Source organism: Ammodytes marinus (assembly GCF_949987685.1).
Source record: "Ammodytes marinus genome assembly, chromosome: 13".
In the NCBI taxonomy this organism is placed as follows: Eukaryota; Metazoa; Chordata; class Actinopteri; order Uranoscopiformes; family Ammodytidae; genus Ammodytes; species Ammodytes marinus.
In genome coordinates, this window is record NC_137217.1 from 8,741,789 (window position 1) to 8,765,321 (window position 23,533).

General features: G+C 42.9%; 1 protein-coding gene across 1 annotated transcript in view; it reads right to left on the minus strand.

Moving 5' to 3' along the window:
* The window catches only part of rspo2 (R-spondin 2), a gene marked incomplete at its 3' end in the record, with an annotated part of 59,935 nt that overhangs the window by 36,250 nt on the left and 152 nt on the right, over nt 1-23,533 (minus strand). The window lies entirely within an intron of this gene.

The following is a 23,533-nucleotide window of genomic DNA, read 5'->3' on the forward strand; positions in this document are numbered from 1 at the left end:
TGTGTTTGTCTGGCCTCCAATAGCTCATATTAGGGTAAGGGTTTTGCTATAATGAGGTCATCGTGTGTAGGGGACCTAAGACGGAAACGTTTATATATGAGGTCAGCGCAATTGTTAGTTTTTGCTGGAGCTGCTTTGGAAAATGCATCTAACATGGAGGTTTGGTAGGGCTGTTTATTCTCTACAAGTAACTGGAAGGCAGAATTCCTTTAGATCGCTGTATCATCAGTCATCTGGGGATGACCCCGTCTTCACCCAGCGACGAGGACAGGGTGAACTTTGTGCAACAGACTTAACCGTGGGAGGGCTGACCAGAAGACAACCAGAGTACAAGAATAAAACCAAAACAACCATAATAGATACATCAGCAGGATATTCCGTAATTCACAGTAAATATGTTCAATTCAGAAATTTGTCATTCATGCAAACTCTGGCTCCCCTCTCGTCGTTCGAGTGCTGATTGGTTATGAATGTGAATATTGCATTAATTCTGGTCAGAGCTGGCCTCCTGAGCGATTGTGTTGAGACAGCCGATGAAAGCCCCCAAAAACCGCAGTGGCTCTGGCCTCGGCTCGAGTTGCCTTGTGGAACACAAAGGAGCCAGTAAAAAGACAGTCCATTCCACAATAAGTGACTCTGAGTGTAAACTCCTTAGCGTCCCGTTTACAGGAAAATGTCCTTGGGCGATTCCAATCTCTCCAAAACGAGAGACACTTCTATTGATATAAGCCAAGTCTTAAATATCACAAGCGGGGACCGGGGTAGCAGCAGCACCGCTCAAAACTCAGCGACCTACCACAACGCTTAATAAAACGCTGCGCAGCAAACTGGACAGAACCCTGAGACACATAGCAGAAGCATGCCTGCGTTATAGCCTACTGGCCACGGATCCGCATATTAGATTTCTCCGAAACAGATTCACCCAGACGAAAAGTGAGCGCTAAGTGGGCCCAGTGCAAGCATCGGTTTGTAATCATGTGATCACTCAGCGAATGTCAGACTCATCTTTTATCATTTCTTTTGTTGGAGTGCCGGGGAGAGAGTGTGTCTTCGGAGAGAGGTACGCCGCCTCTGCCAAACTGCACTTATTCTCCCCAAAGCTGAGGTGGATGGAAGCAAGATTAAGTGCTGATCAGAACGTGTCTCTGATGGTGTTTAGGGATGAGGCTTACAGCGACACCCCATCCATCAGAGCAGAGCCGGGTGTGCGCTCCCAGCCTATTCATCACACAGAACTGGTGATTGTTCGAAGGAGATGAAAACTAGCCCAAATTATGACTTAAGTTTTGGATCTTCCCATTCTCAGATGGAAAGTGGTGTCTTATGTACAACTGTCAATCAGGTCTCTCAGATACTATTTTCTTATTTGAGTCAGGCCCATGGAGGGGTGGTGTCTCTTCATTCGATACAACATCTTCCAAAGTCAGTTGGCTCTACTTGTCGGACACATGCTGACAATCAATTGTACAACTTGCTACAGGACAGCATATCAAATGTACAGCTGCTTTTGGACTTCCTGATGTAGTTTTAATGGTTGCGTGCCAGCAATTGATCAAATAATGTGAAGAGATCTAATATATTGATATATGTTGAAATCTTTATATTTCCATGCATGAAAATGGATAATGTATACATTAAAGCATGCTCAAAACACACAAAATGCCACTTTAAGAAAAATGAAGTAATTCAAGCTGTATTAAAAGGATTTCTCTGTCCCCTCAGGTAAAACCACAAACCTATTTTTTTTTTTTAAATACATCTCCTATTTCATTCTGTCAATCCTTCCATAGCAGTAAAACTAAACTGCGACATAGGCCCAAACCTCATTCTTAACCATATAGTTCTGTAGAATATACAGTCTGGATGTGTTTACGGCAAACTGACATTCACATTAACTTGGTCACATTTACTCCCTCTGCCCCCTCGCCAAACTCAAACACAACACTGACAGAAAAGAGAAAGCCAACTTGGCAAAAGCGGCAAGAACAGCGAGACTGGAAAGCGTATTCCTCCCACCCGTTTTGAGCGGTCTCGACTCTATAACTATTAACAGTGTGCTAACAATAATAGAAAAATAAAATCAGGGCCCTGTGGTCATCTTAGATCACTGGCCAGTCAATCAGCGGAGAAATTAGAGTCTGCGAAAAGCCTCTTCTTGACTCATGCCTCAAAGAAAAAGTCCTGCTCACTCTTTTGTTGTCAAACATTTGTTTTGCCGGTTGCTAATCTCCCAATGCCCGCTGATTGGGGATAAGATAATCACACGCCGTTTGAATGCAGCACATCCCACATCCTGGAATTAGAGCACGATTGGAGAGGGGAAAAAATGGGGGGGTCTGGAGGAAAGGCTGTATACGGTGGAGAGAACCTCTTTTGGTGCTGATCTTGGGAGATTAGCTTGTGTGTGTGCGTGTGTGTGTGTGTGTCTGTGGAAAGGTTTGGAGGTTCAGGCCACAGGTATGTCAGAAAGGAGGCCACAATTCACAGTGTCTGGAGCAGCGCTGTCCAACTCACGTCCTCCGCTACCAGTATAATGTCTGGTGCACTTTACATCAATATGTCAAGACTGCCAGCAGGTTTCAGCCATTTGCAAAGAAAACACTCATTCATATGAATCAGATTTTTGAGACGGGGAATAAATATAAGAGCAGCTCCTTTACAGCAGAACTAAAACAGTGGAGAAAAGAAAGGGTGTTTGTTTGCGAGACGCCTGTGAGTAAAGATTGTGTACCTTAGTGTGCTTTACTGGCACAGAAATTGAGAAGAGTTTGCCAAAGCATGTTGCAGTCATGTTTTTTAAGTGGCACTAAATAGGAGAAAATCAAAGGGAAATGGGTTAAGTGTTAGTTATGAAGTCTCTATCATTGCAATCTAACCTAAGTTGGCAGGGACATGTTGCTGTATGTTAAGCGGGCTCTGGGATGTGTTCTGAGTTATGGATGTGGTTTTTAGTTTAGCATATTGTGTCTTTCTCCTGTTCTCAGACGGCAGACACACGCAAACCCAGAACATCCTTTAAAAAAAAAACGTGCCATGTGTCATGTTTTGACGCAATGCTCGACTGCCCTCCACGGCTCCTGCTTTGCCCGCAAATCATCTTGTGTTTCTACTGTCGAGCACTTTGAAACCGAGGTGACCCAGACATGTAGAGAAGCCGCACAGAAAGTGGTCATTGTGAGATTAGTGATACCGGGTTTACCATACATGTACACGCCATTCGAAGGGCCACTCCCTGCACACGATCGACCGATGCCGTTTATGGTTTCAACCACGGAATTCGTATTACGTGAAACAAGACAAATCCGCAGTTCCCACTTCTGACAGCTAACTGTACATCCGTACATCCCTCTGAGCCACCAGTATTATATTTATAAAAAAAAAGTTATGGTCCGTATGAATGTCACTGAGAAGCCTCTGCAAGTACTTTTTAATACAAAGACTTAATACGCCTCAGTGTGTCATGTCTAGAAGACAGAGGGGCTTGTATAAAGCTGCTGCTCTTCTTCATGAACCACATGAAGGACCCTTCACATATCTTCTTTCTCACCCATCAACAATATATTGTGACAGCTAGACTGAGGATGACGATGTGTAACAATCTGAGGAAAATGTGTTCTGAATTGAATCCGTTTGTTAATTTTGTTTACAAGGAGAAATAATATCATAATATTTTCATTTTTTTTGGGAAGTGCAGGACTTATCTTACTTAGTGTAAGATGAGAGGATTTATACTTCTGTGTTTTAATATTAAGCTACAACCAGCAGACTGTTAGCAGAAACTCTAGACACAGGGGGAATCAACTAACCTGGTGCCCATGTTCTTAGTCTTTGTGCTAAGCTAAATTGCTATCTTTAGCTACAAATATAGTGGTATCAATGTTCTCACAAAAAGCGAATGAACTTCCCGAAACATCAAACTTTTCTTAACAAAAAGACCAATCACTTTTTGGTCATCATCATCAAATTGATCTATGTGATAATGTAAAAAACACATAATTTAGACCATAACATCAACATTACATGGTGTGATGGCCATTGACATATTTATTGATAAGATGATGGTCATTCATTCACGCTAAACTCTGGAGCACTTAGTGCCACAGGCATGCTGGGAGGTTTGCTCTGAAGCAGCTCAAGAGCAATTAAGGCTGTAGTGAGATCGAGCAGAAACCCAAACTGTGTCTCAGGTACCTTTTTATGAGTCCAAAGCAAGCGTGACAGACTGCTTTCAGGGCTGCCAAAAACTTCCTCATATACACGGGGTTCCACCCACGGCCCGGCTAACTTCCTGCCTTCCACTCACCTAAAGTTACCCATGAAATCATTCACATTGACCCATTCCAACTCGTTGCAACCCGAAACCCTAACAAGGCAAATTGCACATAATTTTTGTGTTTCTTTTAGAGCCCTGAACTTAACATTGAGAACAAGAAGACATTCTTACGTAGGTTTTCACTGATGTGGGCTCTTGCAAGCCGATTTGAAAAAAATAAAGTTTCGGCGCTGCTGAATACGAATGCTTTGGAAGCATTTAAATCTGACAATTTTACTATATTTCTAAAGCACAACATAAAGAAAATGCACTGTTGTATTAGAAATATGGTATAATAAACACAAAACCATTATATCAGAGGTGGACCAACATACACATCAACAAATCAGTGATGTTTAATAAATTTGTCCTAATCTTTACATTTTACGGCCAAATTGGGATTATGTCACATCAAAATATTCAAATTCAGGCACATGTTACTATTAGATGTAGGATTTATTTGTGGACTGCATTTAGGAAAGATACATCAATATGCCACACTTTCTCACTTCAATCACAGACTAACACTGTAAGCTTAGTAGAGTGAACTCAAATATTTTGAGGAAACCGGTTAATGTGAAATGAAAACTTCAGTGTATTGTGTAGTGGATTAAATTTAAATACTTGAAGGGCTGGAATTGTTATTTAAAGTTCAATACACTAAATACCAAGTTGATTTAAATCAAAATCTTTTTTATATCAATTGCTTTGCCAAAGAGTGAGTACAGAATATATTGTCTTATGTACTGTATACGTATATTGGGCACAGCGTATACAAATAAGTTCTGATTTGACCATAGTTTATCTCATCTCATAACATTTTAACACCACACTAAGTAAATGATGGTCAAATATGTGCCTTGTTGACTGAGATGATCCATATACTGTATGCAGCAGACTTGAGGCGATACAAAAAAAAAACAGTGGATTCCATAGCCAGCAAATGGAGGACAAGCTTATATTAAAACACAATAGTTTCTATTCTTACATTTCTCCTCCATTTCTCCAAGGGCCCCTGTTATGTAAATCTAATAATAATATACTGTGAATATAACTAACCGGCGGCAACACTGTCCATTGTTTGGGAAAGCCATCTACAGTACAGCCTATACGAGAAAGGTTGGTATCATCGTGTAACATGACAAAAAACTTTATTCACTACATCTATACTTACTATAAATGTCATATGGTGGTTAGGCAGTAATGGTAAAACCTCAAGTTTTGGAGTTACATAGCAACTGCAGGTCAAGAAGATCTGTGCTCTCATGTGGAAAGCATCACGTTCACCGACAGAATTATATGCTTTTCTCGTGGCAGTGGGACAATTATTGTTTATTGTCCACCTCCCTTGTTCACCCTAAATGATGGTATAAGCTTACTTCTGCTCCACTTTAAAGGGAAAGAGAGAAAGAGAGAAAGGGCAGATATGGGACAGAGCAGTGTTGCAGCCACCAGCCGACCGAACAGTAATAAGTAAATTAGCGGCTTTCTGGATCATTGTTCAAATCACCCAAACTATTCAGTCTGTACAACTCAAAAAGGCAGGAGAGCATACGGCGTCAACCCTCATACCCAGAGTTCACCAGCCTATATGCATCGCCTCAACATTGTTCAATCTCGTTATAGCTGCTACATGGAAAATGACATCAAACCGCCCTGCTTTTCGGGCCTGTGACTTTATTCGTCATGGAACTGGAAGTTGCACTTAGCTCAAGAATTGTGGAGAAAAGGCAGAAGGGGGTAAGAGGGGGGTACCTCGGGCGGCCTGTGCGCTGAAGGGACATTTCTGTTCCAATTTAGCAGAAAATATGTTGGATTTGCCTCCGACTCTTTTCCAGCTGGAAATGGTCAGGTTTTAGGATCTAGGTTTTTTTCCCCCCAGTTTACTTTAACAGATCATACTGTAAGCACATGTTTATCATTTAGAGACAGTCCCGCTGCTTATAATGATTTTGCAGCATGAGACTGAGCAAACACATTTTGCTGTCAGACATATTAGACTAAGGCCAAAGTGTTCCTGTGACACAGATCCACCGGGGCGAGGCGGTGGGCAGCACGGAGACTTGAACCTTCACTTGAAAGGGTGGCGGGTGTGTAATGTAGTGAATGGGTAAAACAGGCAGCCGTGGTTCACACAGGCAACTGGAAAATGGGGGCCAATTTAAAGCTACACGTTTTAGTGCACAATAAAACAGAAGCTCAAGGTTATGTACTTTGGTGTGATTCAAACAGGTGGAGCCACAGTCACATGCACGCAGGTGAGAAACCCATGTTTGACTAATTGCATGACCTCATCACCGTCATACACCATGCTATTGACTGAAGAGTTTGACATTTTGGAAACTGCTTACGCGCTTTTTTGCTCCGAGTTCAATGAGAAGCTTGAGACCATTCTAGCCGCAATGTGGTAAATATGTAGGCTATGGTAGCAGTAACCTCCTGGAGTCCCTGGAAACTGCTTCTAGCCAAGAAATAGTCCAACACATAACACCACCATAAAGAAAGGAATCGACACATTTATACGTCCGTTTCTGTACAAATTAACCGAACAAGATATGACTTGTGAGAATCAGAGGTGCTGGTTGCTGAACTTTGATATAGATTTAGAGAGACCCAGGCTAGCTGGTTTACTTAGTTTCCAGTGTGTATGCTAAAATAAGCTTAGCATGGGCCCAGCTACACACACGAACAAATGTGAGAGTTTTTTTTTTTCTCAATGAACAGTGATACATATTTCCAACAACTATTGTCCTAAATTGCTACTACGTAACTTCTGCAACAATAAAAATATAATAACCTGTAGCTCATCAGATAGAGACATTGACAGTCTTTCCGAGTCAATCTGGAAACTCTCTGCGCCTTTCACCCATCTGTCCAATGCTCTCACCCCTGTACTCTTTCCAACTCTAAATGAAGACCCCGGGTTAGTTCACATCCTTATTAACATCTTTATGATGGATTGTGACTTAAATCCCAAGTCCTGGGTCAAATGAAATCCCACATCTGGATCCCCTGATGTGAAAGAGGACCTCATGATTCCCGTTTGGAAAATTAGCAATAAAAGGTGACCAAGCTGACTTAATGGCACGATATGTATGATGCAGTCTTTCTGCCGCATTGATGAACACTAAAGCCCCTGACCTTTGTAGGCGTGTGACCGCCATGGAAAGCTCTATGGTCACATAGGAGGAACAACGTGAGAGAATGACCTTGATGTGGTGGTCAAAGTAACAGCGTCGCCTCTTCACTGTGGCTTGTGGTCGCATTAAATGTTTTACAGCTCAGCCGTGCCTCGAAAAACAACGGAATATCTGTTCATAGTCAATGTCAACAGAGCTTAGACAATGCGCTAAAGCAAAGAAAAACCTATAATCAGGTTTAAACTTTTGTTCCAGAAGGAAAATTCCATTCTAATACACTGTTCTAACACTTTTAAAAATAACTGTTGGTGATGCCGCATTTATAACCCGGCTTTATTTTTGGATATATATTGAAGGTTGAGTCAGTGATTTTTGGAGAATGCTTGTTGTTGTCAAACTCACTTTGTGTAAAAGTGATTGAATATCTCCTCACAAGCTACCTGTGTGTGCACTGAAAAAATAAAGCTGTATTCATACACAGCCTGGTCTCTGTAAAATGGTATGTAAACAAAGGGGACCCACGTGTAGCTATACCAACATGCCAGTGTACAGAGCCTAGGCTGTCTATTATTAACACATACTTTTTTCATTGCACAGTCACACACAGTACATACAGGAAGTGGATCATGAGGAGACATTCACTGATTTTGACTAAAAGTGATTTTGACAACAATCATTCTCTAGAATCGCTGACACCACCTTCAATGGCATGTTATACAGCAGTTACACCAAAAAACGGTGTTAGTCGCAAAACACTTTAGCACACCATCATTGGTGAAACGTCACACAATGAGTTTTCCCTCGACCGCTACACATGCTAAATGTCTTTTTTTCCCATCATCATTTCATTTTTTTTATCCTGTGTTGAATCCACCTGGCACTTCCTGCTGTGAGTGGCATGGGTCATCACTCAGCATCTGCCTTTGATTCTCCTGGCGCTGATAGCGGCTTTATATCCCACGGTTGGTCAGCGCAGGTGTACGAGGACTTTATGACACTCAGGAATGGGAGCACTACAGGAGTTCATCGATGACTCACTGTGATGGACTTTATCGCTCTCTGGGCAGCCACTGCTAAGACGAGCATGTGGTTTATGTTTTCTTGCCAGCTCTTCTTCTCTCGCCCATCTTTATTCACTCGTTTTGAAGAAGAAGAAGAAGAAAAAAGTTTGATGTTCTTGTCAAACGCCCAAGTTTAATTTTTTTTATACTCATCCCCACCGTTTTCTCAGCAACTCGGGGCCATACCTACAGTGTTGTTCCATGAACGCGACGTGATTTAAGATCTGTATTTTGTTACCATTAAAAATACAGCTGCAAATCGGTGGGTTCCAACAACCATGGCAACTGTGTATCATCAAAGCACTTAAGACTCTGTAGATTTCAATCAATATAAAGCATTTGTGGGATTCCTGGAGATTGGATGTGAGAAATGGCCTCTTTGTAAACTGGTGCCAGAAGAACGCATCAGCCTTTAGCTGAAAAACTATATAGACTACAATAAATTGTTTTATAGTTTTTTTTTAGTCCTGAGAGTATACGGGAGATGCACGGCACATTTGGAAATGATTAGTTCAGCTTTCTAAGAGGTGTTTGCAAAGAAACAGTAAGCCAAATGATCAGAGAATTCTAGGAATCCAACATGTCAAACATGAATGGAACTGCTCACAACTGATGGAGATTGTGCCTGAAACAGAATAGAATTAATAACTGATCTAAAACAAGATACTTAACATGATTTTAACATCTGTTATTGTGTTGCTGAGGGACCTAATGTTTCAATGATCTAGCACCTAACAGAATTTGAACTGATGAGGCATCAAAATGAAACGACCTCAGTCAACATTATGGCATGGACAGCCAATAAATTGATAAAAGAAGAAAGATGTCATAGGGAAATTCATCGAAAACATTTAGCTCAAAATTCTACTTTATCTGTGAGTCATGTGGCACACCCCAGAGATCAGAGAGCACAGATGATTGTAAAGATTGCGATTAGTCCTCATTATATCTCGTACAAATCTGCCCGGGTGCCTGAAACACCCTATTTCTCTCTTCGACAGGAACCACATAAAATACAAATGATGTATGTGATGTACTGTAATGAGCCCTCCAAAAGAAAAACGGGAAACGTTTCGAACTTTGAATATTTCAATATTTACACACCCTCAAATGCACACAAGCTGTGAAGGAGAAGTGTTTTCCCCTCGCCGACACAAAGAAGAAAAGGCGAAAAAAGGGAGTTAGAGAGGGTGGGTGGAGGAAAAGGTGGAGTGGCTCCGATTAGCCCACATGTTGGTAATTTATCACACATAAACCTCACACCTAATTTTCACACCTGTAGCTCAACGTGCTGGAAGTCTAGTAATTCACTCACACACACACACACACACACTCCCACAGCCACACTTCCCACACACACACACTGACACACACATGCACCGACGCACACACACGCACATGCCACTGAGTGGGACCCGGCGGCGGTAGTAGAACCAGGACATCACAAGTGAGCATCAGTAAACTCTGTGGTCATGCTTGGCATACTTTCACCCCATGTAGCATTGCTCTGTCTCTCGCAACCCAAACCTGTGTTCACTCCCCCTGCCCCATTTGTCAACACCCTGACTAAAGTCAACCTGACCCCGAGCCCCACACATCTGAAAAACACAAGAGTTGGATGGGGATGTTTCCGTTCTTGCCAGAAAAGCACTGCATACTGTAGCTACAAATCCAGATGGGAGATACACATCTTTTGTCGAGGTGTTACACAAAAACAGATTGTGAACCAAGAAAGCTATAAAATGTTGAAGTAAAAAAAAAAAAAAAAAGTTTTTATTACTTCCTCTCACTGATTGACAGCACTGAAAAGAAACCAAATCCGTAGCTTTGGTAAAAGTATGGATGGATCATTAAATCAGTAAAAGTGATAGAGAGCATTAAAGTGTGTACTCAAAAGTATCCATGTTTAGTATAGGTATCAAAGAAAACAAGCTTGTCTGTCTGGCTCGATCCAAAGGTAACAGAATGAGTCCAACAGCACTTCAAAAGCCACATTCCTTCCAGATGGAAACAAGCCTTCTGGCTAAATCTGGCATATTTACAGAAATGTGTATTCATATGCACTGTCCCTGTCAAATAAATAAAATAACATTTTCAGTATTTGTGCTAAGATAAGCTAACATGTTGCTTGCTTTAACTTTGAGAGTAGCGTACATCTTCACAGCTAACTCTCAGCTAGACAGCGAAAAAGCAAATTCTTTAAAAATATGGGTCAATTCCATTAAGCATGCCACACATTTGACCTCAGTAACTTCCCTGCAAGTCCTTAAATAACTTCACAGCACTGCTGACAATGGTGGAGGATGGATTTAAATCCTATAGTTAAGTGAAAGTAGTAACAGCACAGTAAGATAATACTCAATTGCAATATATGTGCTGGATTCGAGATCTAAGATTAAAGTGCAAGGGTCACATCACAAAATATATCACAGTATAAAAGGGAAACATTGTATACAGTTAAAGCGTAATCTGCAAAGCAACTTAAGTATTTATACTACTTACACAACAACATTGTACTTGAGTAAATGTGCATAGTTACATTCAACTACTCCCTGCTGATCGCCAGGTTGATTGTAGATAATAAGTAAAAGCTTTTAAATTAGTTTTTTGAAGGACTGTTGATTCTTCCAGACAGTTCTGAGTTTTAAATGTATTCTAGGAAATATAAGACGCAGGTAGTTAGCCTGAGTAAAAGAGTGCTACCTTAACAAACTCAAGTTTCACCAACACAACGTGAATAGGCGGAGAGCCGTCATGCTGCTTGGACTGCCATGCGATCCATGGGCAAGTACGAAGCACTTAGCATTAAAGATGGAGACAAAACAATAAAAAATGGAAAGAAAAACAAGGATTCTACTACCACCACATTGTCCATGCTGCCTTACTGACTCCAGCCATGTCCCTATACTGATCCCTATACTAGGCACATTGTGAACCTTTGCCACAGAGTTGTACTTCATTAACCCCTTTAACAAGACACAAGCTCACACCCCTCCTTGCCTGCCCGGGTCCACATGGAGATGTGAGTGTGATCGCCAGGGTCAAAAGTGGAGTGCACCGCAGGGGACAAATGGCAAAAAGACCTGGTCTCACTTTCACACATGGTGTGCCACAAGAAAACAAAAACACCCTAAACATCAGAAGCTCATTTTCTCCCCACCCCCCTCCAAAAAAACAACTGGGCTGGATCCAATATCTACATTAGCTCTCTCGCAGGGAAAAGGAGACAAATGATGCTTGTTTTCTCACCTAACTGAAGTCTGTTGCCTTCTAGAGGAATGGCCATAGCAAGGGGGTAAAGCTACAGTGCGTAACTTATAACTATTCAGACATTCTGAGTAATCACAACAATACTGTCGGTGCATCTACACGAGGTAAGCTTTCGGTGATTGGCAAGTGGAGCTGATTGGCTTAATCAGATTTGGCAATGGCTTGAATGTAACCGGCATTCCTTTATATGAAAAAGTTACACACTATAGCTTTAAATACTAGGGTAATAGTGACATACAGTATTTCGACTATTAAGCTTATAAGTTGTTCAAGGTGTCTTTAAATGTAACCACGCCTTGATCAATAAGTTGAGAGTTATCCTAATACCGGTGAATACACAAAGACTTGTTTGGCAGGCCGGTGATATACCGTTTGTTAAAGAGGACCTATGATGCTTTTTCAACTTTTATGACCTATACACGTTGTCATAATGATTTATAGTCATGTTTAACCATTCTAAAGTGTCAAGTAATGACTTACATGCATTTAGACATATTCCCTGCTGACCGTCTGTGGCTGTGCAGAGCGCTAAACACTAGGGCAGCCGGTCGCGATTCACTTGTTAAAATTTACGGGATTTGTTACGTAACGAATAAGGATTTTTCCATGTATGGTAATGCTGCAACGTGCTTAGGCACGCTCCGGCCATGCCCCCACCTGCCTGCTCAAATCTGCCCGCGCACCGCTGAAAGTGTTCCGGAAGGAAGGTAACCAATCACAACGGAGTGGGGTTTGTAGGAGGGGGGCGAGGGGGCGGAGAAGGACGAAGTCTAGTGTTGACAGGGAATGCTGAATGCACCCAGATGAGAGGAAGAGCTTCCCGAAAATCTACATGGTTTTTTGTGCTGTGATTCGTGTCAGGTTGCTCTATAGGAGTCACTAATGAGAAATTAAGATGTGAAAAGTAGTATAATAGGAGATCTTTAAGATAAGTACATAGGTAGCTATACTCTATCCATCAGCCGCCCTCTACTAGCAGGTGCCTGGTTCACATCTGGCTTCACACCACCACAAAACTGCACCTGAATGGCTGGCACTGCCCGGGCTTCTTAACAGGAAACTAGCTTGTGCTGGCTCCAAAAGGCCAGGCTAAAACCTTAGGGGTGCACATAGGTTTTTCCGCAGTGACCTTTGAGAGAGATGTGGAATAAATGCTTTCATAAATGTGGAAGGAATAGTGTAGTCAACTGGACCAAAACGAAATGATTAACTAGTGAAAATAAATTCTTCTCAATAACAACACCACACAGGCTTCTACGTGTGGAAACGTAATCTGTCGCCACACTAAAAAAGACTGATCTTTGGTATGCAGGTGAACTCAAATCTAGAGGTGTTAGATTGTGCGATACAAGGGAACTTTTGGATGAAGAGACACAGACTCTGATCCAGAAATCTCTGGGTGGCACGAGGATGGCAAGTGTATCATTACATGGAAGCGGCAGAATCATGGAGCTGTTACCTGTCTTGTGCCTACACGCCACAGTGTTTACTGCAACAAACAAGCGGCAAATTGGGCTGTCATGTATTGGCTGCTGTTACAACAATGTTCCCAAAGCGCTGGGATGTGCCACAGAGCTATGCAATAACTCAACCACATGAGTTGTCTCCTCTTCTCTAAACAGTCGGGGGGGAAACATGTCTTAGATGTAATCTCTTATTCCCCAAATATAACCCCTTCACCGATGCAGTTATGTAAGCTTTACTCAAAGAATATATACTGTTCTAATGGCTTATATGCAAAAAGGCAAGTGTGCCCGACTGTTTTGATGATGATAACCAGCCCCAAGTTGTCCATTACACTTCACTTCTGCCCATTACGGCACCGAGGCAGTACCATCTCTAAAGCCATTAGCTGGTAAACATGTAAACTACATGTGACCCCTGTCCACAGATACCTATTAGTTATGACTCCTGCTGGTGACAGCTGTTTACACAGCGAAGGCCGCGGCTCCTGAGACCTGGCCCCAGTCCAAATAAAATAATATCCAGTTAAGGAGAAGACGGCCAAGATGTAACACAAGTGCGTAACTAGAGGGGGGTAAAAAGAGTGAAAGAATCCCAGAAATGTTAATAGACTTCTCTTTTTCTGATAGATCTTTATTCTTTTCCGTCTAGCATTTGTCTCCACCGCAGCCTGTTGTATCATTGTCTGGACCTTTCAGAAAATATTAGTGAAAAAACGGAATTGAAGAAGAAGAATGAAAGGCAGTCACCACAATTGTTGTCCACTTTGACTGAGCACAACATATACATGTGCTGTGTTCAAATTAAAACACGTCTTACCCTCCTCAATTAGACCTCATCCGTGTGTGTTTGTGTGTATCTTTATTGCGAGCATGTGTGGCGCGCAGACAGACAGACAAAAGCACAAAAACATACATGAATTAAGACAAGAAAAGACAACAACTGAGACCAAAACCCCACAACAACTGGTTCAGACATGAACAGGGTGAATGTACTGGTGGATATTGGGCCCAGTGGACGTGAAACATATTGATATCATATTAAAACCAATTACACCTGAGATTTGTCATGTCCTGTATGTACTATAATTGCATCTAAATTGCGGCCAAAACATTTTTTTTCCCTAAAACTCCACCATGACAAATCTTCGTGGGAACATGCAGCGATTCTGTAAATTGATTGAGATTTGCTGACAATGAAGGGCGAAGCATTTGAATCACATTATTTTTTCCATCCACATCAAAACCATTCAGTGACCCTACCGCCCTGTATGAAAGCATTGACATTGGTTGTTGTCTTTACGCATTAATTCAGGTTTTCCCTTTCATTTGTCACACATCTGTATTTCGCTTATGCAACCCAACTGCAACAACCAAGGAAGCGAACTGTAAGCTGTAATTGGATTGACAAGATGTTGCATCCGCCCACAAAAGGCTGATTGTGAGAGGCGTCAGCAAGGACGCCTTTCAGTCTGGCTTTGCTCAGGAAACATCTGTGTAAGAAAAAAATCCAACTTTCTTTGGTAAAATTGCCAAACCTTAACGCTGATACAACAAACCTTAATACATACTTCTTTGATTAGCAACGGATCAAATATGTGTAGTGTGAAAGGGGTGTCTCGTTAACAAATCTCATAGAGAATTTTGTCTACAGCAGTTTGCTTATTAGAATCATCCCGCCGCCCCAAACAATTACGCATTTAACGTTATCAACTGAAGTGCCACATATTGGTAAATGGACTTGTATAGCGCTATATCTCCGTTTATCACAGACTCAAAGCGCTTTACATTGTTTTTTGTACACATTCACCCAGTCAAACACACATTCATACACCGATAGCAGCAGCTACCACGCAGGGTAGGCTTAGCACTAGGGTGCTAAGCTAACTAAGCTAACTATCGGGAGCAATTCGGGGTTCAGTGTCTTGCCCAGGGACACTTCGACATGTGGCGGGGAGACGGGGGATCGAACCTCCGACCCTGCACACCAGAGGCGAACTCCGGGAGTTCGCCTCTGGTGTACCCACTTCGCCACTGCCGCCCCATATTTCCACAGCCAAAAGGAAAATTAATTTTGCAGACTTGTCACGTGGCCGGAATTTCGACTGATAATGAATGCTAGCGTTGCTAGGCAGTGATGCTATTCGGGGGAAACACTACAGTAACAACGAGGAAAGACAATAAGGACAAAAGTACAGAACATAATACGTGTTCAAAAACAAAAGAGCTGAGACAGGGCTTACTACTGCTTCACAACTAGGCTGCTAGCCAGTTAGCTAGGCGTTGTGACAGGTAATCACACAGGCTATTAACATGAGTGACAATTATTGGGGTGTGTGTGTGAGGTTGAACAACTGCGGCAGAACAAGCGATACACTCTGCTGCCTTGAGGCTAAACACTGTATTACGTAGCCCTACTGTAGCTTCCATTACATACATGATTGATCTTCAGTCTTATTGCTTCGCTCTGAAAACAGACAGATGGACTTCTGATTCAATCACTCCTCCGCTGTTGCTCTCTTCATCCTCTCTTTCCTGTCATCCCTTTTTCCTCCTCTCTTTGGTGCTTCTATTGGGGATCACATAAATCTTTATGGGGATGAACCTCCGAGACCTCTTTTACATCTGACACGCACGCTTAGTTGCCCTATCTCCCCCACTATACTCTCTCCACAGAGGGAGTCAGAGAGACAATGAGCTCAACATCCAGTATCCACTAATGACTCCCAGGCTCGTTCCTGATTGAAAACACACCGGGTGCTTCTGCGCTCCGCAGGATAGACATGAGGCCTTGCTTTACTTCACTATCTAAGGCCCTGAGTGCTAGGAGATAGGAGCACCAGCCAGGAAAACAACAACATCGCAGTGTAAGCCTCACTGACTGTATCATTCAAATATCTTGTCCTGACTAGTCCAAGTCTAATTCCACAGGCAAGTCCTCATTGATTCGAAGGGTGCCCAATTACCAACACTAATCCCAACCTCAGCAAAAAACAAAACCATAACAGAGGCTGATGGATTAATCAAGGGTGGGGTTCAAAGTATCCTGTCACCGTATGCATTACTTTCAAAGTGTATCGGGTTTATCTTTCACGCTATTTCATCATCGTATTGGCAAAAAGATGTGAGGCAAAGCTCAGGTCCTTGTTTGCTCCAAGTACTGAGGCCTATCAGTTCTGCAAAGAGCCAGTCGGTGACAGTCGAGGGCCAGCTGCACCTTTACCTCTCCGTGTCCACAGTAATCAGAACGCCCAAATTACAGGCGAGCTCCACACACACAGAGACTCTTTATTGCATCTGACCAGCTCACTTCCTCTCCATACCAAAGGCACTGCATGCTGAGCTTTATTTTGATGTGGCGTGTAAGCATAATTAGAGGTCCCATAAAAGCAGGGAGAAGGGGGTAGAAAAAGGAGTCTTGTCCATCTGTCGAGTGTTAGGGGGTGGGCACGGGGAATAGCGATCACAGCCCCATGCCTCACTGTTGTAAGAGCGGCAGCAGCCAATCAAACAGGCCCTTTTAGCACCCAGCAGTCAATGTGTGTGTGTGTGTGTGTGTGTGTGTGTGTGTGTGTGTGTGTGTGTGTGTGTGTGTGTGTGTGTGTGTGTGTGTGTTTGTTTCTGCACACGTCGTTGGTGTATTTTCTCAAGGGGCCCTCCTTGAGTTTCAGATTTCCAGGCCTTGCAGATCGATGCAAAGTAGGTACTAGTCGGCACGCACACACAGGAGCGCATTGACATGGCAAACAAGAGCAGATACAGTGTGTGGCCTTTCTTGAAACATTAGACATTTAGCATCCTTCCAAGTGCTTTAGGATCCCTAAATCTCTGCGGCCCTTCTACAAAATCAGGCAGGTGGGTTGTCAATCATCTCAGTTAAATGATTTAAAATAAATAAACTTATTTACTGTTTGATGTAGGTGAGATACGCATGTAAAAGTGAAATGTACATATACAATTACTGCCAGTAGACAATGACACAGCCAGGCTTAACCCAAAGACAAACAAAATCAGTGTACCAACCAACAAACACCTCTAAGGTTCAAGAATGAACACGGTGTTTTAGCCGCAAATAATTTGCAGTTTTACATAGGGTTTACGTGTTTCCCTATTTGTTGGCAGGGATCAGTGCGGTGTCCACTTGTTGCGTGACAACTGCTCAAAGCCATGAAATTATGAAGCCAAAAATTGCCATATTTACAACAAGTTTGTTGTGAGCATTAAACAAACTAAATATGATAGTAATTTTGTCAGATTTAGAGGTGCTAGTAGCTGGCTGGCTGTTTCTGAGAATGGTATAGATCCTCTCATGTAATACTTGGCAAAAGGCCAATAAGGGTATTTCCTAAAATGTCCAAGTTTAAGTCAACAACAGCAAAGGACAAATTGTTCAAATTTGAACTGCTCCCGTGATCAGATTCATGGGGGGGAAAAACAACAATGGATGCCTATTGTACCCCGCACCATTGCCTCCAAACAGCTCTTCACTGAATTATTTTAGAGGTGTGTGTTAGTAATGTGAGAGGTAAGTAGTCTGGAAGTGCATTTCAGTGGAAGCCTGAGGGGCTCCTATGGGCAGCTCTCCTACCTGTGAAGCCCTTGTATGAGTCATTTTTTTTCTCGAAAAAATGCTCCTTTTGTGTTGTTGTTTTATGTGTGGCACTTAGAAATGATTCCCACATTAGACTTTTTACGGCCCAATAAACTTGAGAGAATCGTACCAAATTGGCTGGTCATGTTTAGTAGTTTATAAGGAAACATATTAAGGTGTAATTGCTGCGGGGGAGTGCGCAATTGAGGGAGTGGGCAAAGGTGAGGGTTAGAAAATCGCCCTCGCGCTCTGGAGGGACACTGTCGTTTTTGTCTGCTGCCCTGGAGTTTCCGATCACCAGGAAACATGGAGCGAATTATAGTATTTTATATATTAACTTGGTTTTATTTCACATTTCCGAAAAAAATGAACTTTTACAGTGTGGTAAAATGTAGCCCTGAAATGAATCCATCTGTTTGGCATTTAGCTCTGCCAGCATATGGGATCCTGTGCTGACAATGATGGAGAGTGGAAGAGAAGATCCCCATATGTATTCCCCCGGATAAAAAAAAAATTGAGAAAAAAAAGAAAGAAGGAACGGACAAAATCTGCACACATTGATGTGTTTTTTCGCGGTGATGTGAAGTGTGCAGGAGTGTTACAAAACAAGCTCTCTCATCCTCGGGAAATGGATCCTACTTGAACACGGAGCAACACCCAAAAAGTTGATAGATGAATATGAATGCCTTATCCCAAAGCCTTGTCTCGTTCAGTTCATGAACCTACTACATAGACACGTGTGATAAAAGATCATTTCAATGTCTTTGGTTAGGATTAAAGGTGGAGTCAGTGATTCTGGGAAAATGCATGTGGCCAAAAACTTTTTTGTCAAAATCAGTGAATGTCACCTGATCCGCTACCTTTATCTGTTAATACACAGCCTAGGCTCTGTAAACGGGGCCTGTTGCTGTGATGGTCCCACTTGTTTACATACCCGTTTACAGAGCCTAGGCTGTGTATTAACACCAAAAAACAGATCGTGAGAAGATATTCACTGATTTTGTCAACAAGCATTCTCTAGAATCACTGACTCCACCTTTAATTTAAAAAAATAAATATCAGATAAAGGAAACCTGGCAGAATATATTAGTTTCCTAAGGGGAAAAGAAAGAAAAAGTGAAACAGATCATCCCCACTTAAGTCACATGGTGCCCCAAAGAATATATCTCAGTGCCTCTCTCTCTCTCTCTCTCTCTCTCTCTCTCTCTCCAGTATTGAGAGTTCATGCCACTGCATGTTTTTTCGGCAGTGTAGCATGGCACGGGCGCACTGAGGAGCCTTTCACCGGGCTACATCTGATACCGCTGTGACTGGGAGCCGGAGCTGCACTACAGGCCGGGATGGACATGCATGGGTTAGTAGGTCAAACAAGGAGCTAGTCTTTCGAACGGCGGGTCAGACTAATGTGATTTATCAATACGGCGAATAAGTGAATCATTGTCCTTAATGGCTACGATAATCCCGGAGACAAAGAGTGGACGTGATTGGTTAAGGAGATGGGTTTGAAGGAAGGGGGGTTTGTATACGTCGTTGTGGACTTGATGTCTTGATAAGAGCATCAGGAACATGCACCTGCAGGGTCCACACAAACGCGTGCACGCACACACGCGCACACGCACACACACACACACACACACACATACAGGTTTACACTCATAGATGGGGTCTGGGAGAGAAAAGACAGAGAGCTGTGTTCCTTGACGCTGGAGCTCCGGCTCAGGTCAAGACTGGGCTCGGCTGTAATCCCTCTCAGGTGATGCTTTTCACATTCACATTCAGGACTTTCCAGCTGATCTGCTTAAATGCGCCGTCCTCATCCCCTAAAAAGCCCCCACCTCTCTTCAACCAGCACAGCCTCCAAGGGCCACTATAGAAGGAGGGAGGGAGGCCTTGCTGCTAGCGCACCACGTCAAATCTCCCATCACTTCTCAGCATTTCCTGCGAGTGATCAATTTGGTGCGTCACATGAATAAAGTAGACTAAACGACTCTATGGAATAAATGAAGTCAGGACGCAAGCGCTCCTATCACCTGGATTAGAGTGTGGCATCATGGGAGAAAGCTTTGTCGAGAGACGTGCCGTCTGCAGGGAAGCTTTTTCACTTTTTCCAATAGGCCAGAGTGGCAAAGGCTGGTTTAAAAGACGCCTGTTGGAGCGTTCCCCTCTCCTCACTAGACACTTAATCAACATATTATATTGCGCCGAAAGTAGCGGGTTCCAACATTAACACTTACACACCACAAAACTGGGACTTTGTGCAAGCTTTCAGCACACTGAGGCCTGCATGGTTTCCTACGGGCTCCGAAAGAGAGGCCGCTCGGTTTTAAATGGCTTATCTGCATCCAAATATTCTATAGTTTTTTAATACAGAAGTCTAAACATACAGTCAAAAAGTCAAAAACTGCATTTGACTTTAAAACTATTTGGAAAAAATCTTTTTCTTTTCTACTTTGCTATCAAACCAGCCAGAACCACAAAGTCAACTCACGAGAGCCAAACACCTGAGAGCATGATCAAGTTTCCACACACACACTTTTTATGGGATTCTTTGTTAAAAGAAAAGTGCATATTCAGCCACAAATCATGACTATTCTCTGTGTATACTTTGGCATCAGAAAACTCACCACACACACCCTATTCGCCGACTGTCATAAGCGGCAAACAAAAAGTCACGAATCTCTGACCTCACCCCCTCCACCCTGCTAAGTTGCCCCGGTTCCATGTAATCACTTTTGTCCTTCGAAAAAAAAATCAAAAAGACATCTGGGAACGCTGTTAGAGTAACGGATTACACAGTAGAATATGATCTGACATGTGCTGCTGGGAATTCAAATTTCACGACGTGGAAGGGGTTAACAGTATCGCATGGCAACTTCTCACCACTCTTGACTGCTATTACCTATCTGTTACCTGATAAAAGGTATTAGAGCCCCACTGAGTGTCTGTGTTCCTTAAGGCAGCAATGGTTTAGCTCCAGCCTGATTTTTTTATGTAGTCAGCAGGTGGCATCATTAGCCAGAGAATAAAAATGAAAAGTAATACCAGTGTGTCTGGCTATGATATCACACAAGGGCTCATTGGCATCATTTCCTGACTTCTAGTGGGCAGCACAGGGGGGTAAGGAGGTGTCAATTTAATATGTTTTGTCATCTGTTTAACATGCAAAAATGAAATGTGTATTTGCAGTTAGCGCATGCAGCCAAATAGGAGGTTGGGTGATGCCATGCAGTGTGTGAGCGAGACAAGATCAGCCCAGGAAAACCACAGAGATCCCAATCTTTGACTCCACTCATACATTTCAGTGGGCTGGAGGAGTCATACGCAGTGGCAGTTTTTCCCTCCTTGACATCCCCTAATTATAATGGCATCTCAATCCCTTACACCTAACTCCGGTCATGTGGCTGCATGCGCGCGGTATATTAAATGGCAATAGCTTTTTTTTTTCGACTTCTTCGTCTTCTTTCATGCGTGTAAAAAAGGAAACAGACATTTGTTGAATTATGTGTTTTGTTACGCATAAAACAGTCATGCCATGGGGAGTGCGCAAAGTGTGTCCAAATTGAGTTTTTGAACATGTCTGGGTCTCAACACTACTGAACGGTTTGGATGGCTCACCCCGTGCATGCCAGACAGGCTGTGTATAAAGCTGTCACAGAGACCTTGAGGGCTAGAAAAATATCCAAGCATTGCTGGGCCTATTGGACAATGATCTCTTACACATGCTTTTTTCAATATAACCGTGATAAATAAATAAAAAAAAAAAGGAGGAAGCAAATACCCCAAAAACTTGGCCGGCTGCCACCGCTTTGCTTAGAATGGCACTCTTGGCCCAAAGTGCTGTCCCCCCCTCAACCCCCCCCCCCCCCACACACACACACACACACACACATGCACACAGACGCACGCAAATACACGTTCAGCATCACTGTACAGGCAAAAACAAAACTGTGCATATTTGCATGGGATTACTTTGACAAGTGTAACATACAAGAGCTGGCTGTAACAATGTGTAGCTTATATAGTGCTCAGCCTAAAGCTGCTCTTGAGGTCAAATGTGTAAGTTAACCTCTTGATCTCATCCCCAGTGGTTAGCCACCACCACCACCCCCCCCCCCCCTCTCTCTTTCTCTTTCTCTCTCTCTCACACACACACACACACACACACACACACACACACACACACACACACACACACACACACACACACACACACAGCAGATTGAAGAGGCGCCCAAAGACAAATGTTAACACTGGCTTTGCTGCTCGCTGGACCATCCAAAACTCTCTCCAGATTTAAGCAGATACAAAAGGGGATTGATCCTACCAGGAAAACGACATTCCATCTCCCGTGTGCACTCTACTATCTAAGATCACACATAGTCCTGCAGAGAAAGAAACACTCCGGAGGAGCTGAAAAACGTGTGTGTGCCAGTACCCCGCAGTGATTGTTTGATTATTTGCAGATGGGCAGTGGAGGGGCTTTAGCAGAGTGTGGAGGTTTCCCCCTGGCACGCAGCGCATATATTAAATCTGTGATTGCCTTACAATTTACAAGACGCCCCCCCCCTACCTACTCTCCTCTGACTTTATATTACTTTTTTTCTACTGTACTAACACACTGTAGCCTACGGGACCGTTTAGTGCTGCTGCCCAAAAGTCATTGACGCGCGCGAGCCTACTAAGCCCAACTGTCTCCTCTAACGGTCACACACACTATGGATATCGGTGTTATGTCACAAGTCTAGGGAAGGCTCGACGGGGGATATAGCTTCCTAATCCCACTGTCTCCTCATTCATTCAGAGTATAGACTAGTATTTACAAAGGGGCTGATCCCCTCCTCGACTCCTATACGCCTCTGCTGAGCGATTGTCATGCGGGTTTCCTACCAACGTGTTCAAAGTGGTTATGAGATCAATTAAAAGCAGCTTAGGTTTAGGGGGGCTGGAGTGGAGATGTGCAATTCATAAAGTCAGCCAGGGGAAGGGGATTCCGTATATCTATTAATTAAATAACTCCCACAAAAGAATACGACACCCTCCCTTTCCTCTTGAGCCGCCAGTTCTCTATAGACCGATATGCACCAGCAGTTTTTTTTATAGCAGTTTCACGTGTAAATAATAGAAAGGAGTCCTTTTGTTAGGGGGGTCACAACATCGGGAAGAGTAGCATTAACTGCCCATCTGACAGCGTGAATAAGATTATCCATGCAAGCCACGGACGCAACATGTTTTAATGTTCAGTTTGGACAGCCAATGTACACGCGTGCCCATATTTTGCGCACATTTTACGCATTAGCTACCGGCTCTGAAATCGCTGCATAATCTTCAAAATCTTCTTTCAATATGTTAATATGTTGCACTAGATGCTGCAAGAGACAATTATGATTAACATTTCTATTTTCTTTCAGCTTGAATGTTCTAGAATGTTCCTGAATTACAATATTCTGGCGGATGAACTTTCACCTGTGCGGTTATAGAGGTATAGTTATGATCAGTATTGGATGATTCGTTTGCTGACTTTCCGCCGCCTGCCCTGTGCGTGTTATCTATGGGAAACTACAGAGAATGCATTCACAATGCGTTAACAGAATGTGTGAGCAACCTTGTGTAGGACTGTTGGAGTTGCTCCCCTTGACCCACACAAACTCTTTCACCCTCTGAGTCACTCCCTGGGATGCTGAAGTGTAGGCTGCAAC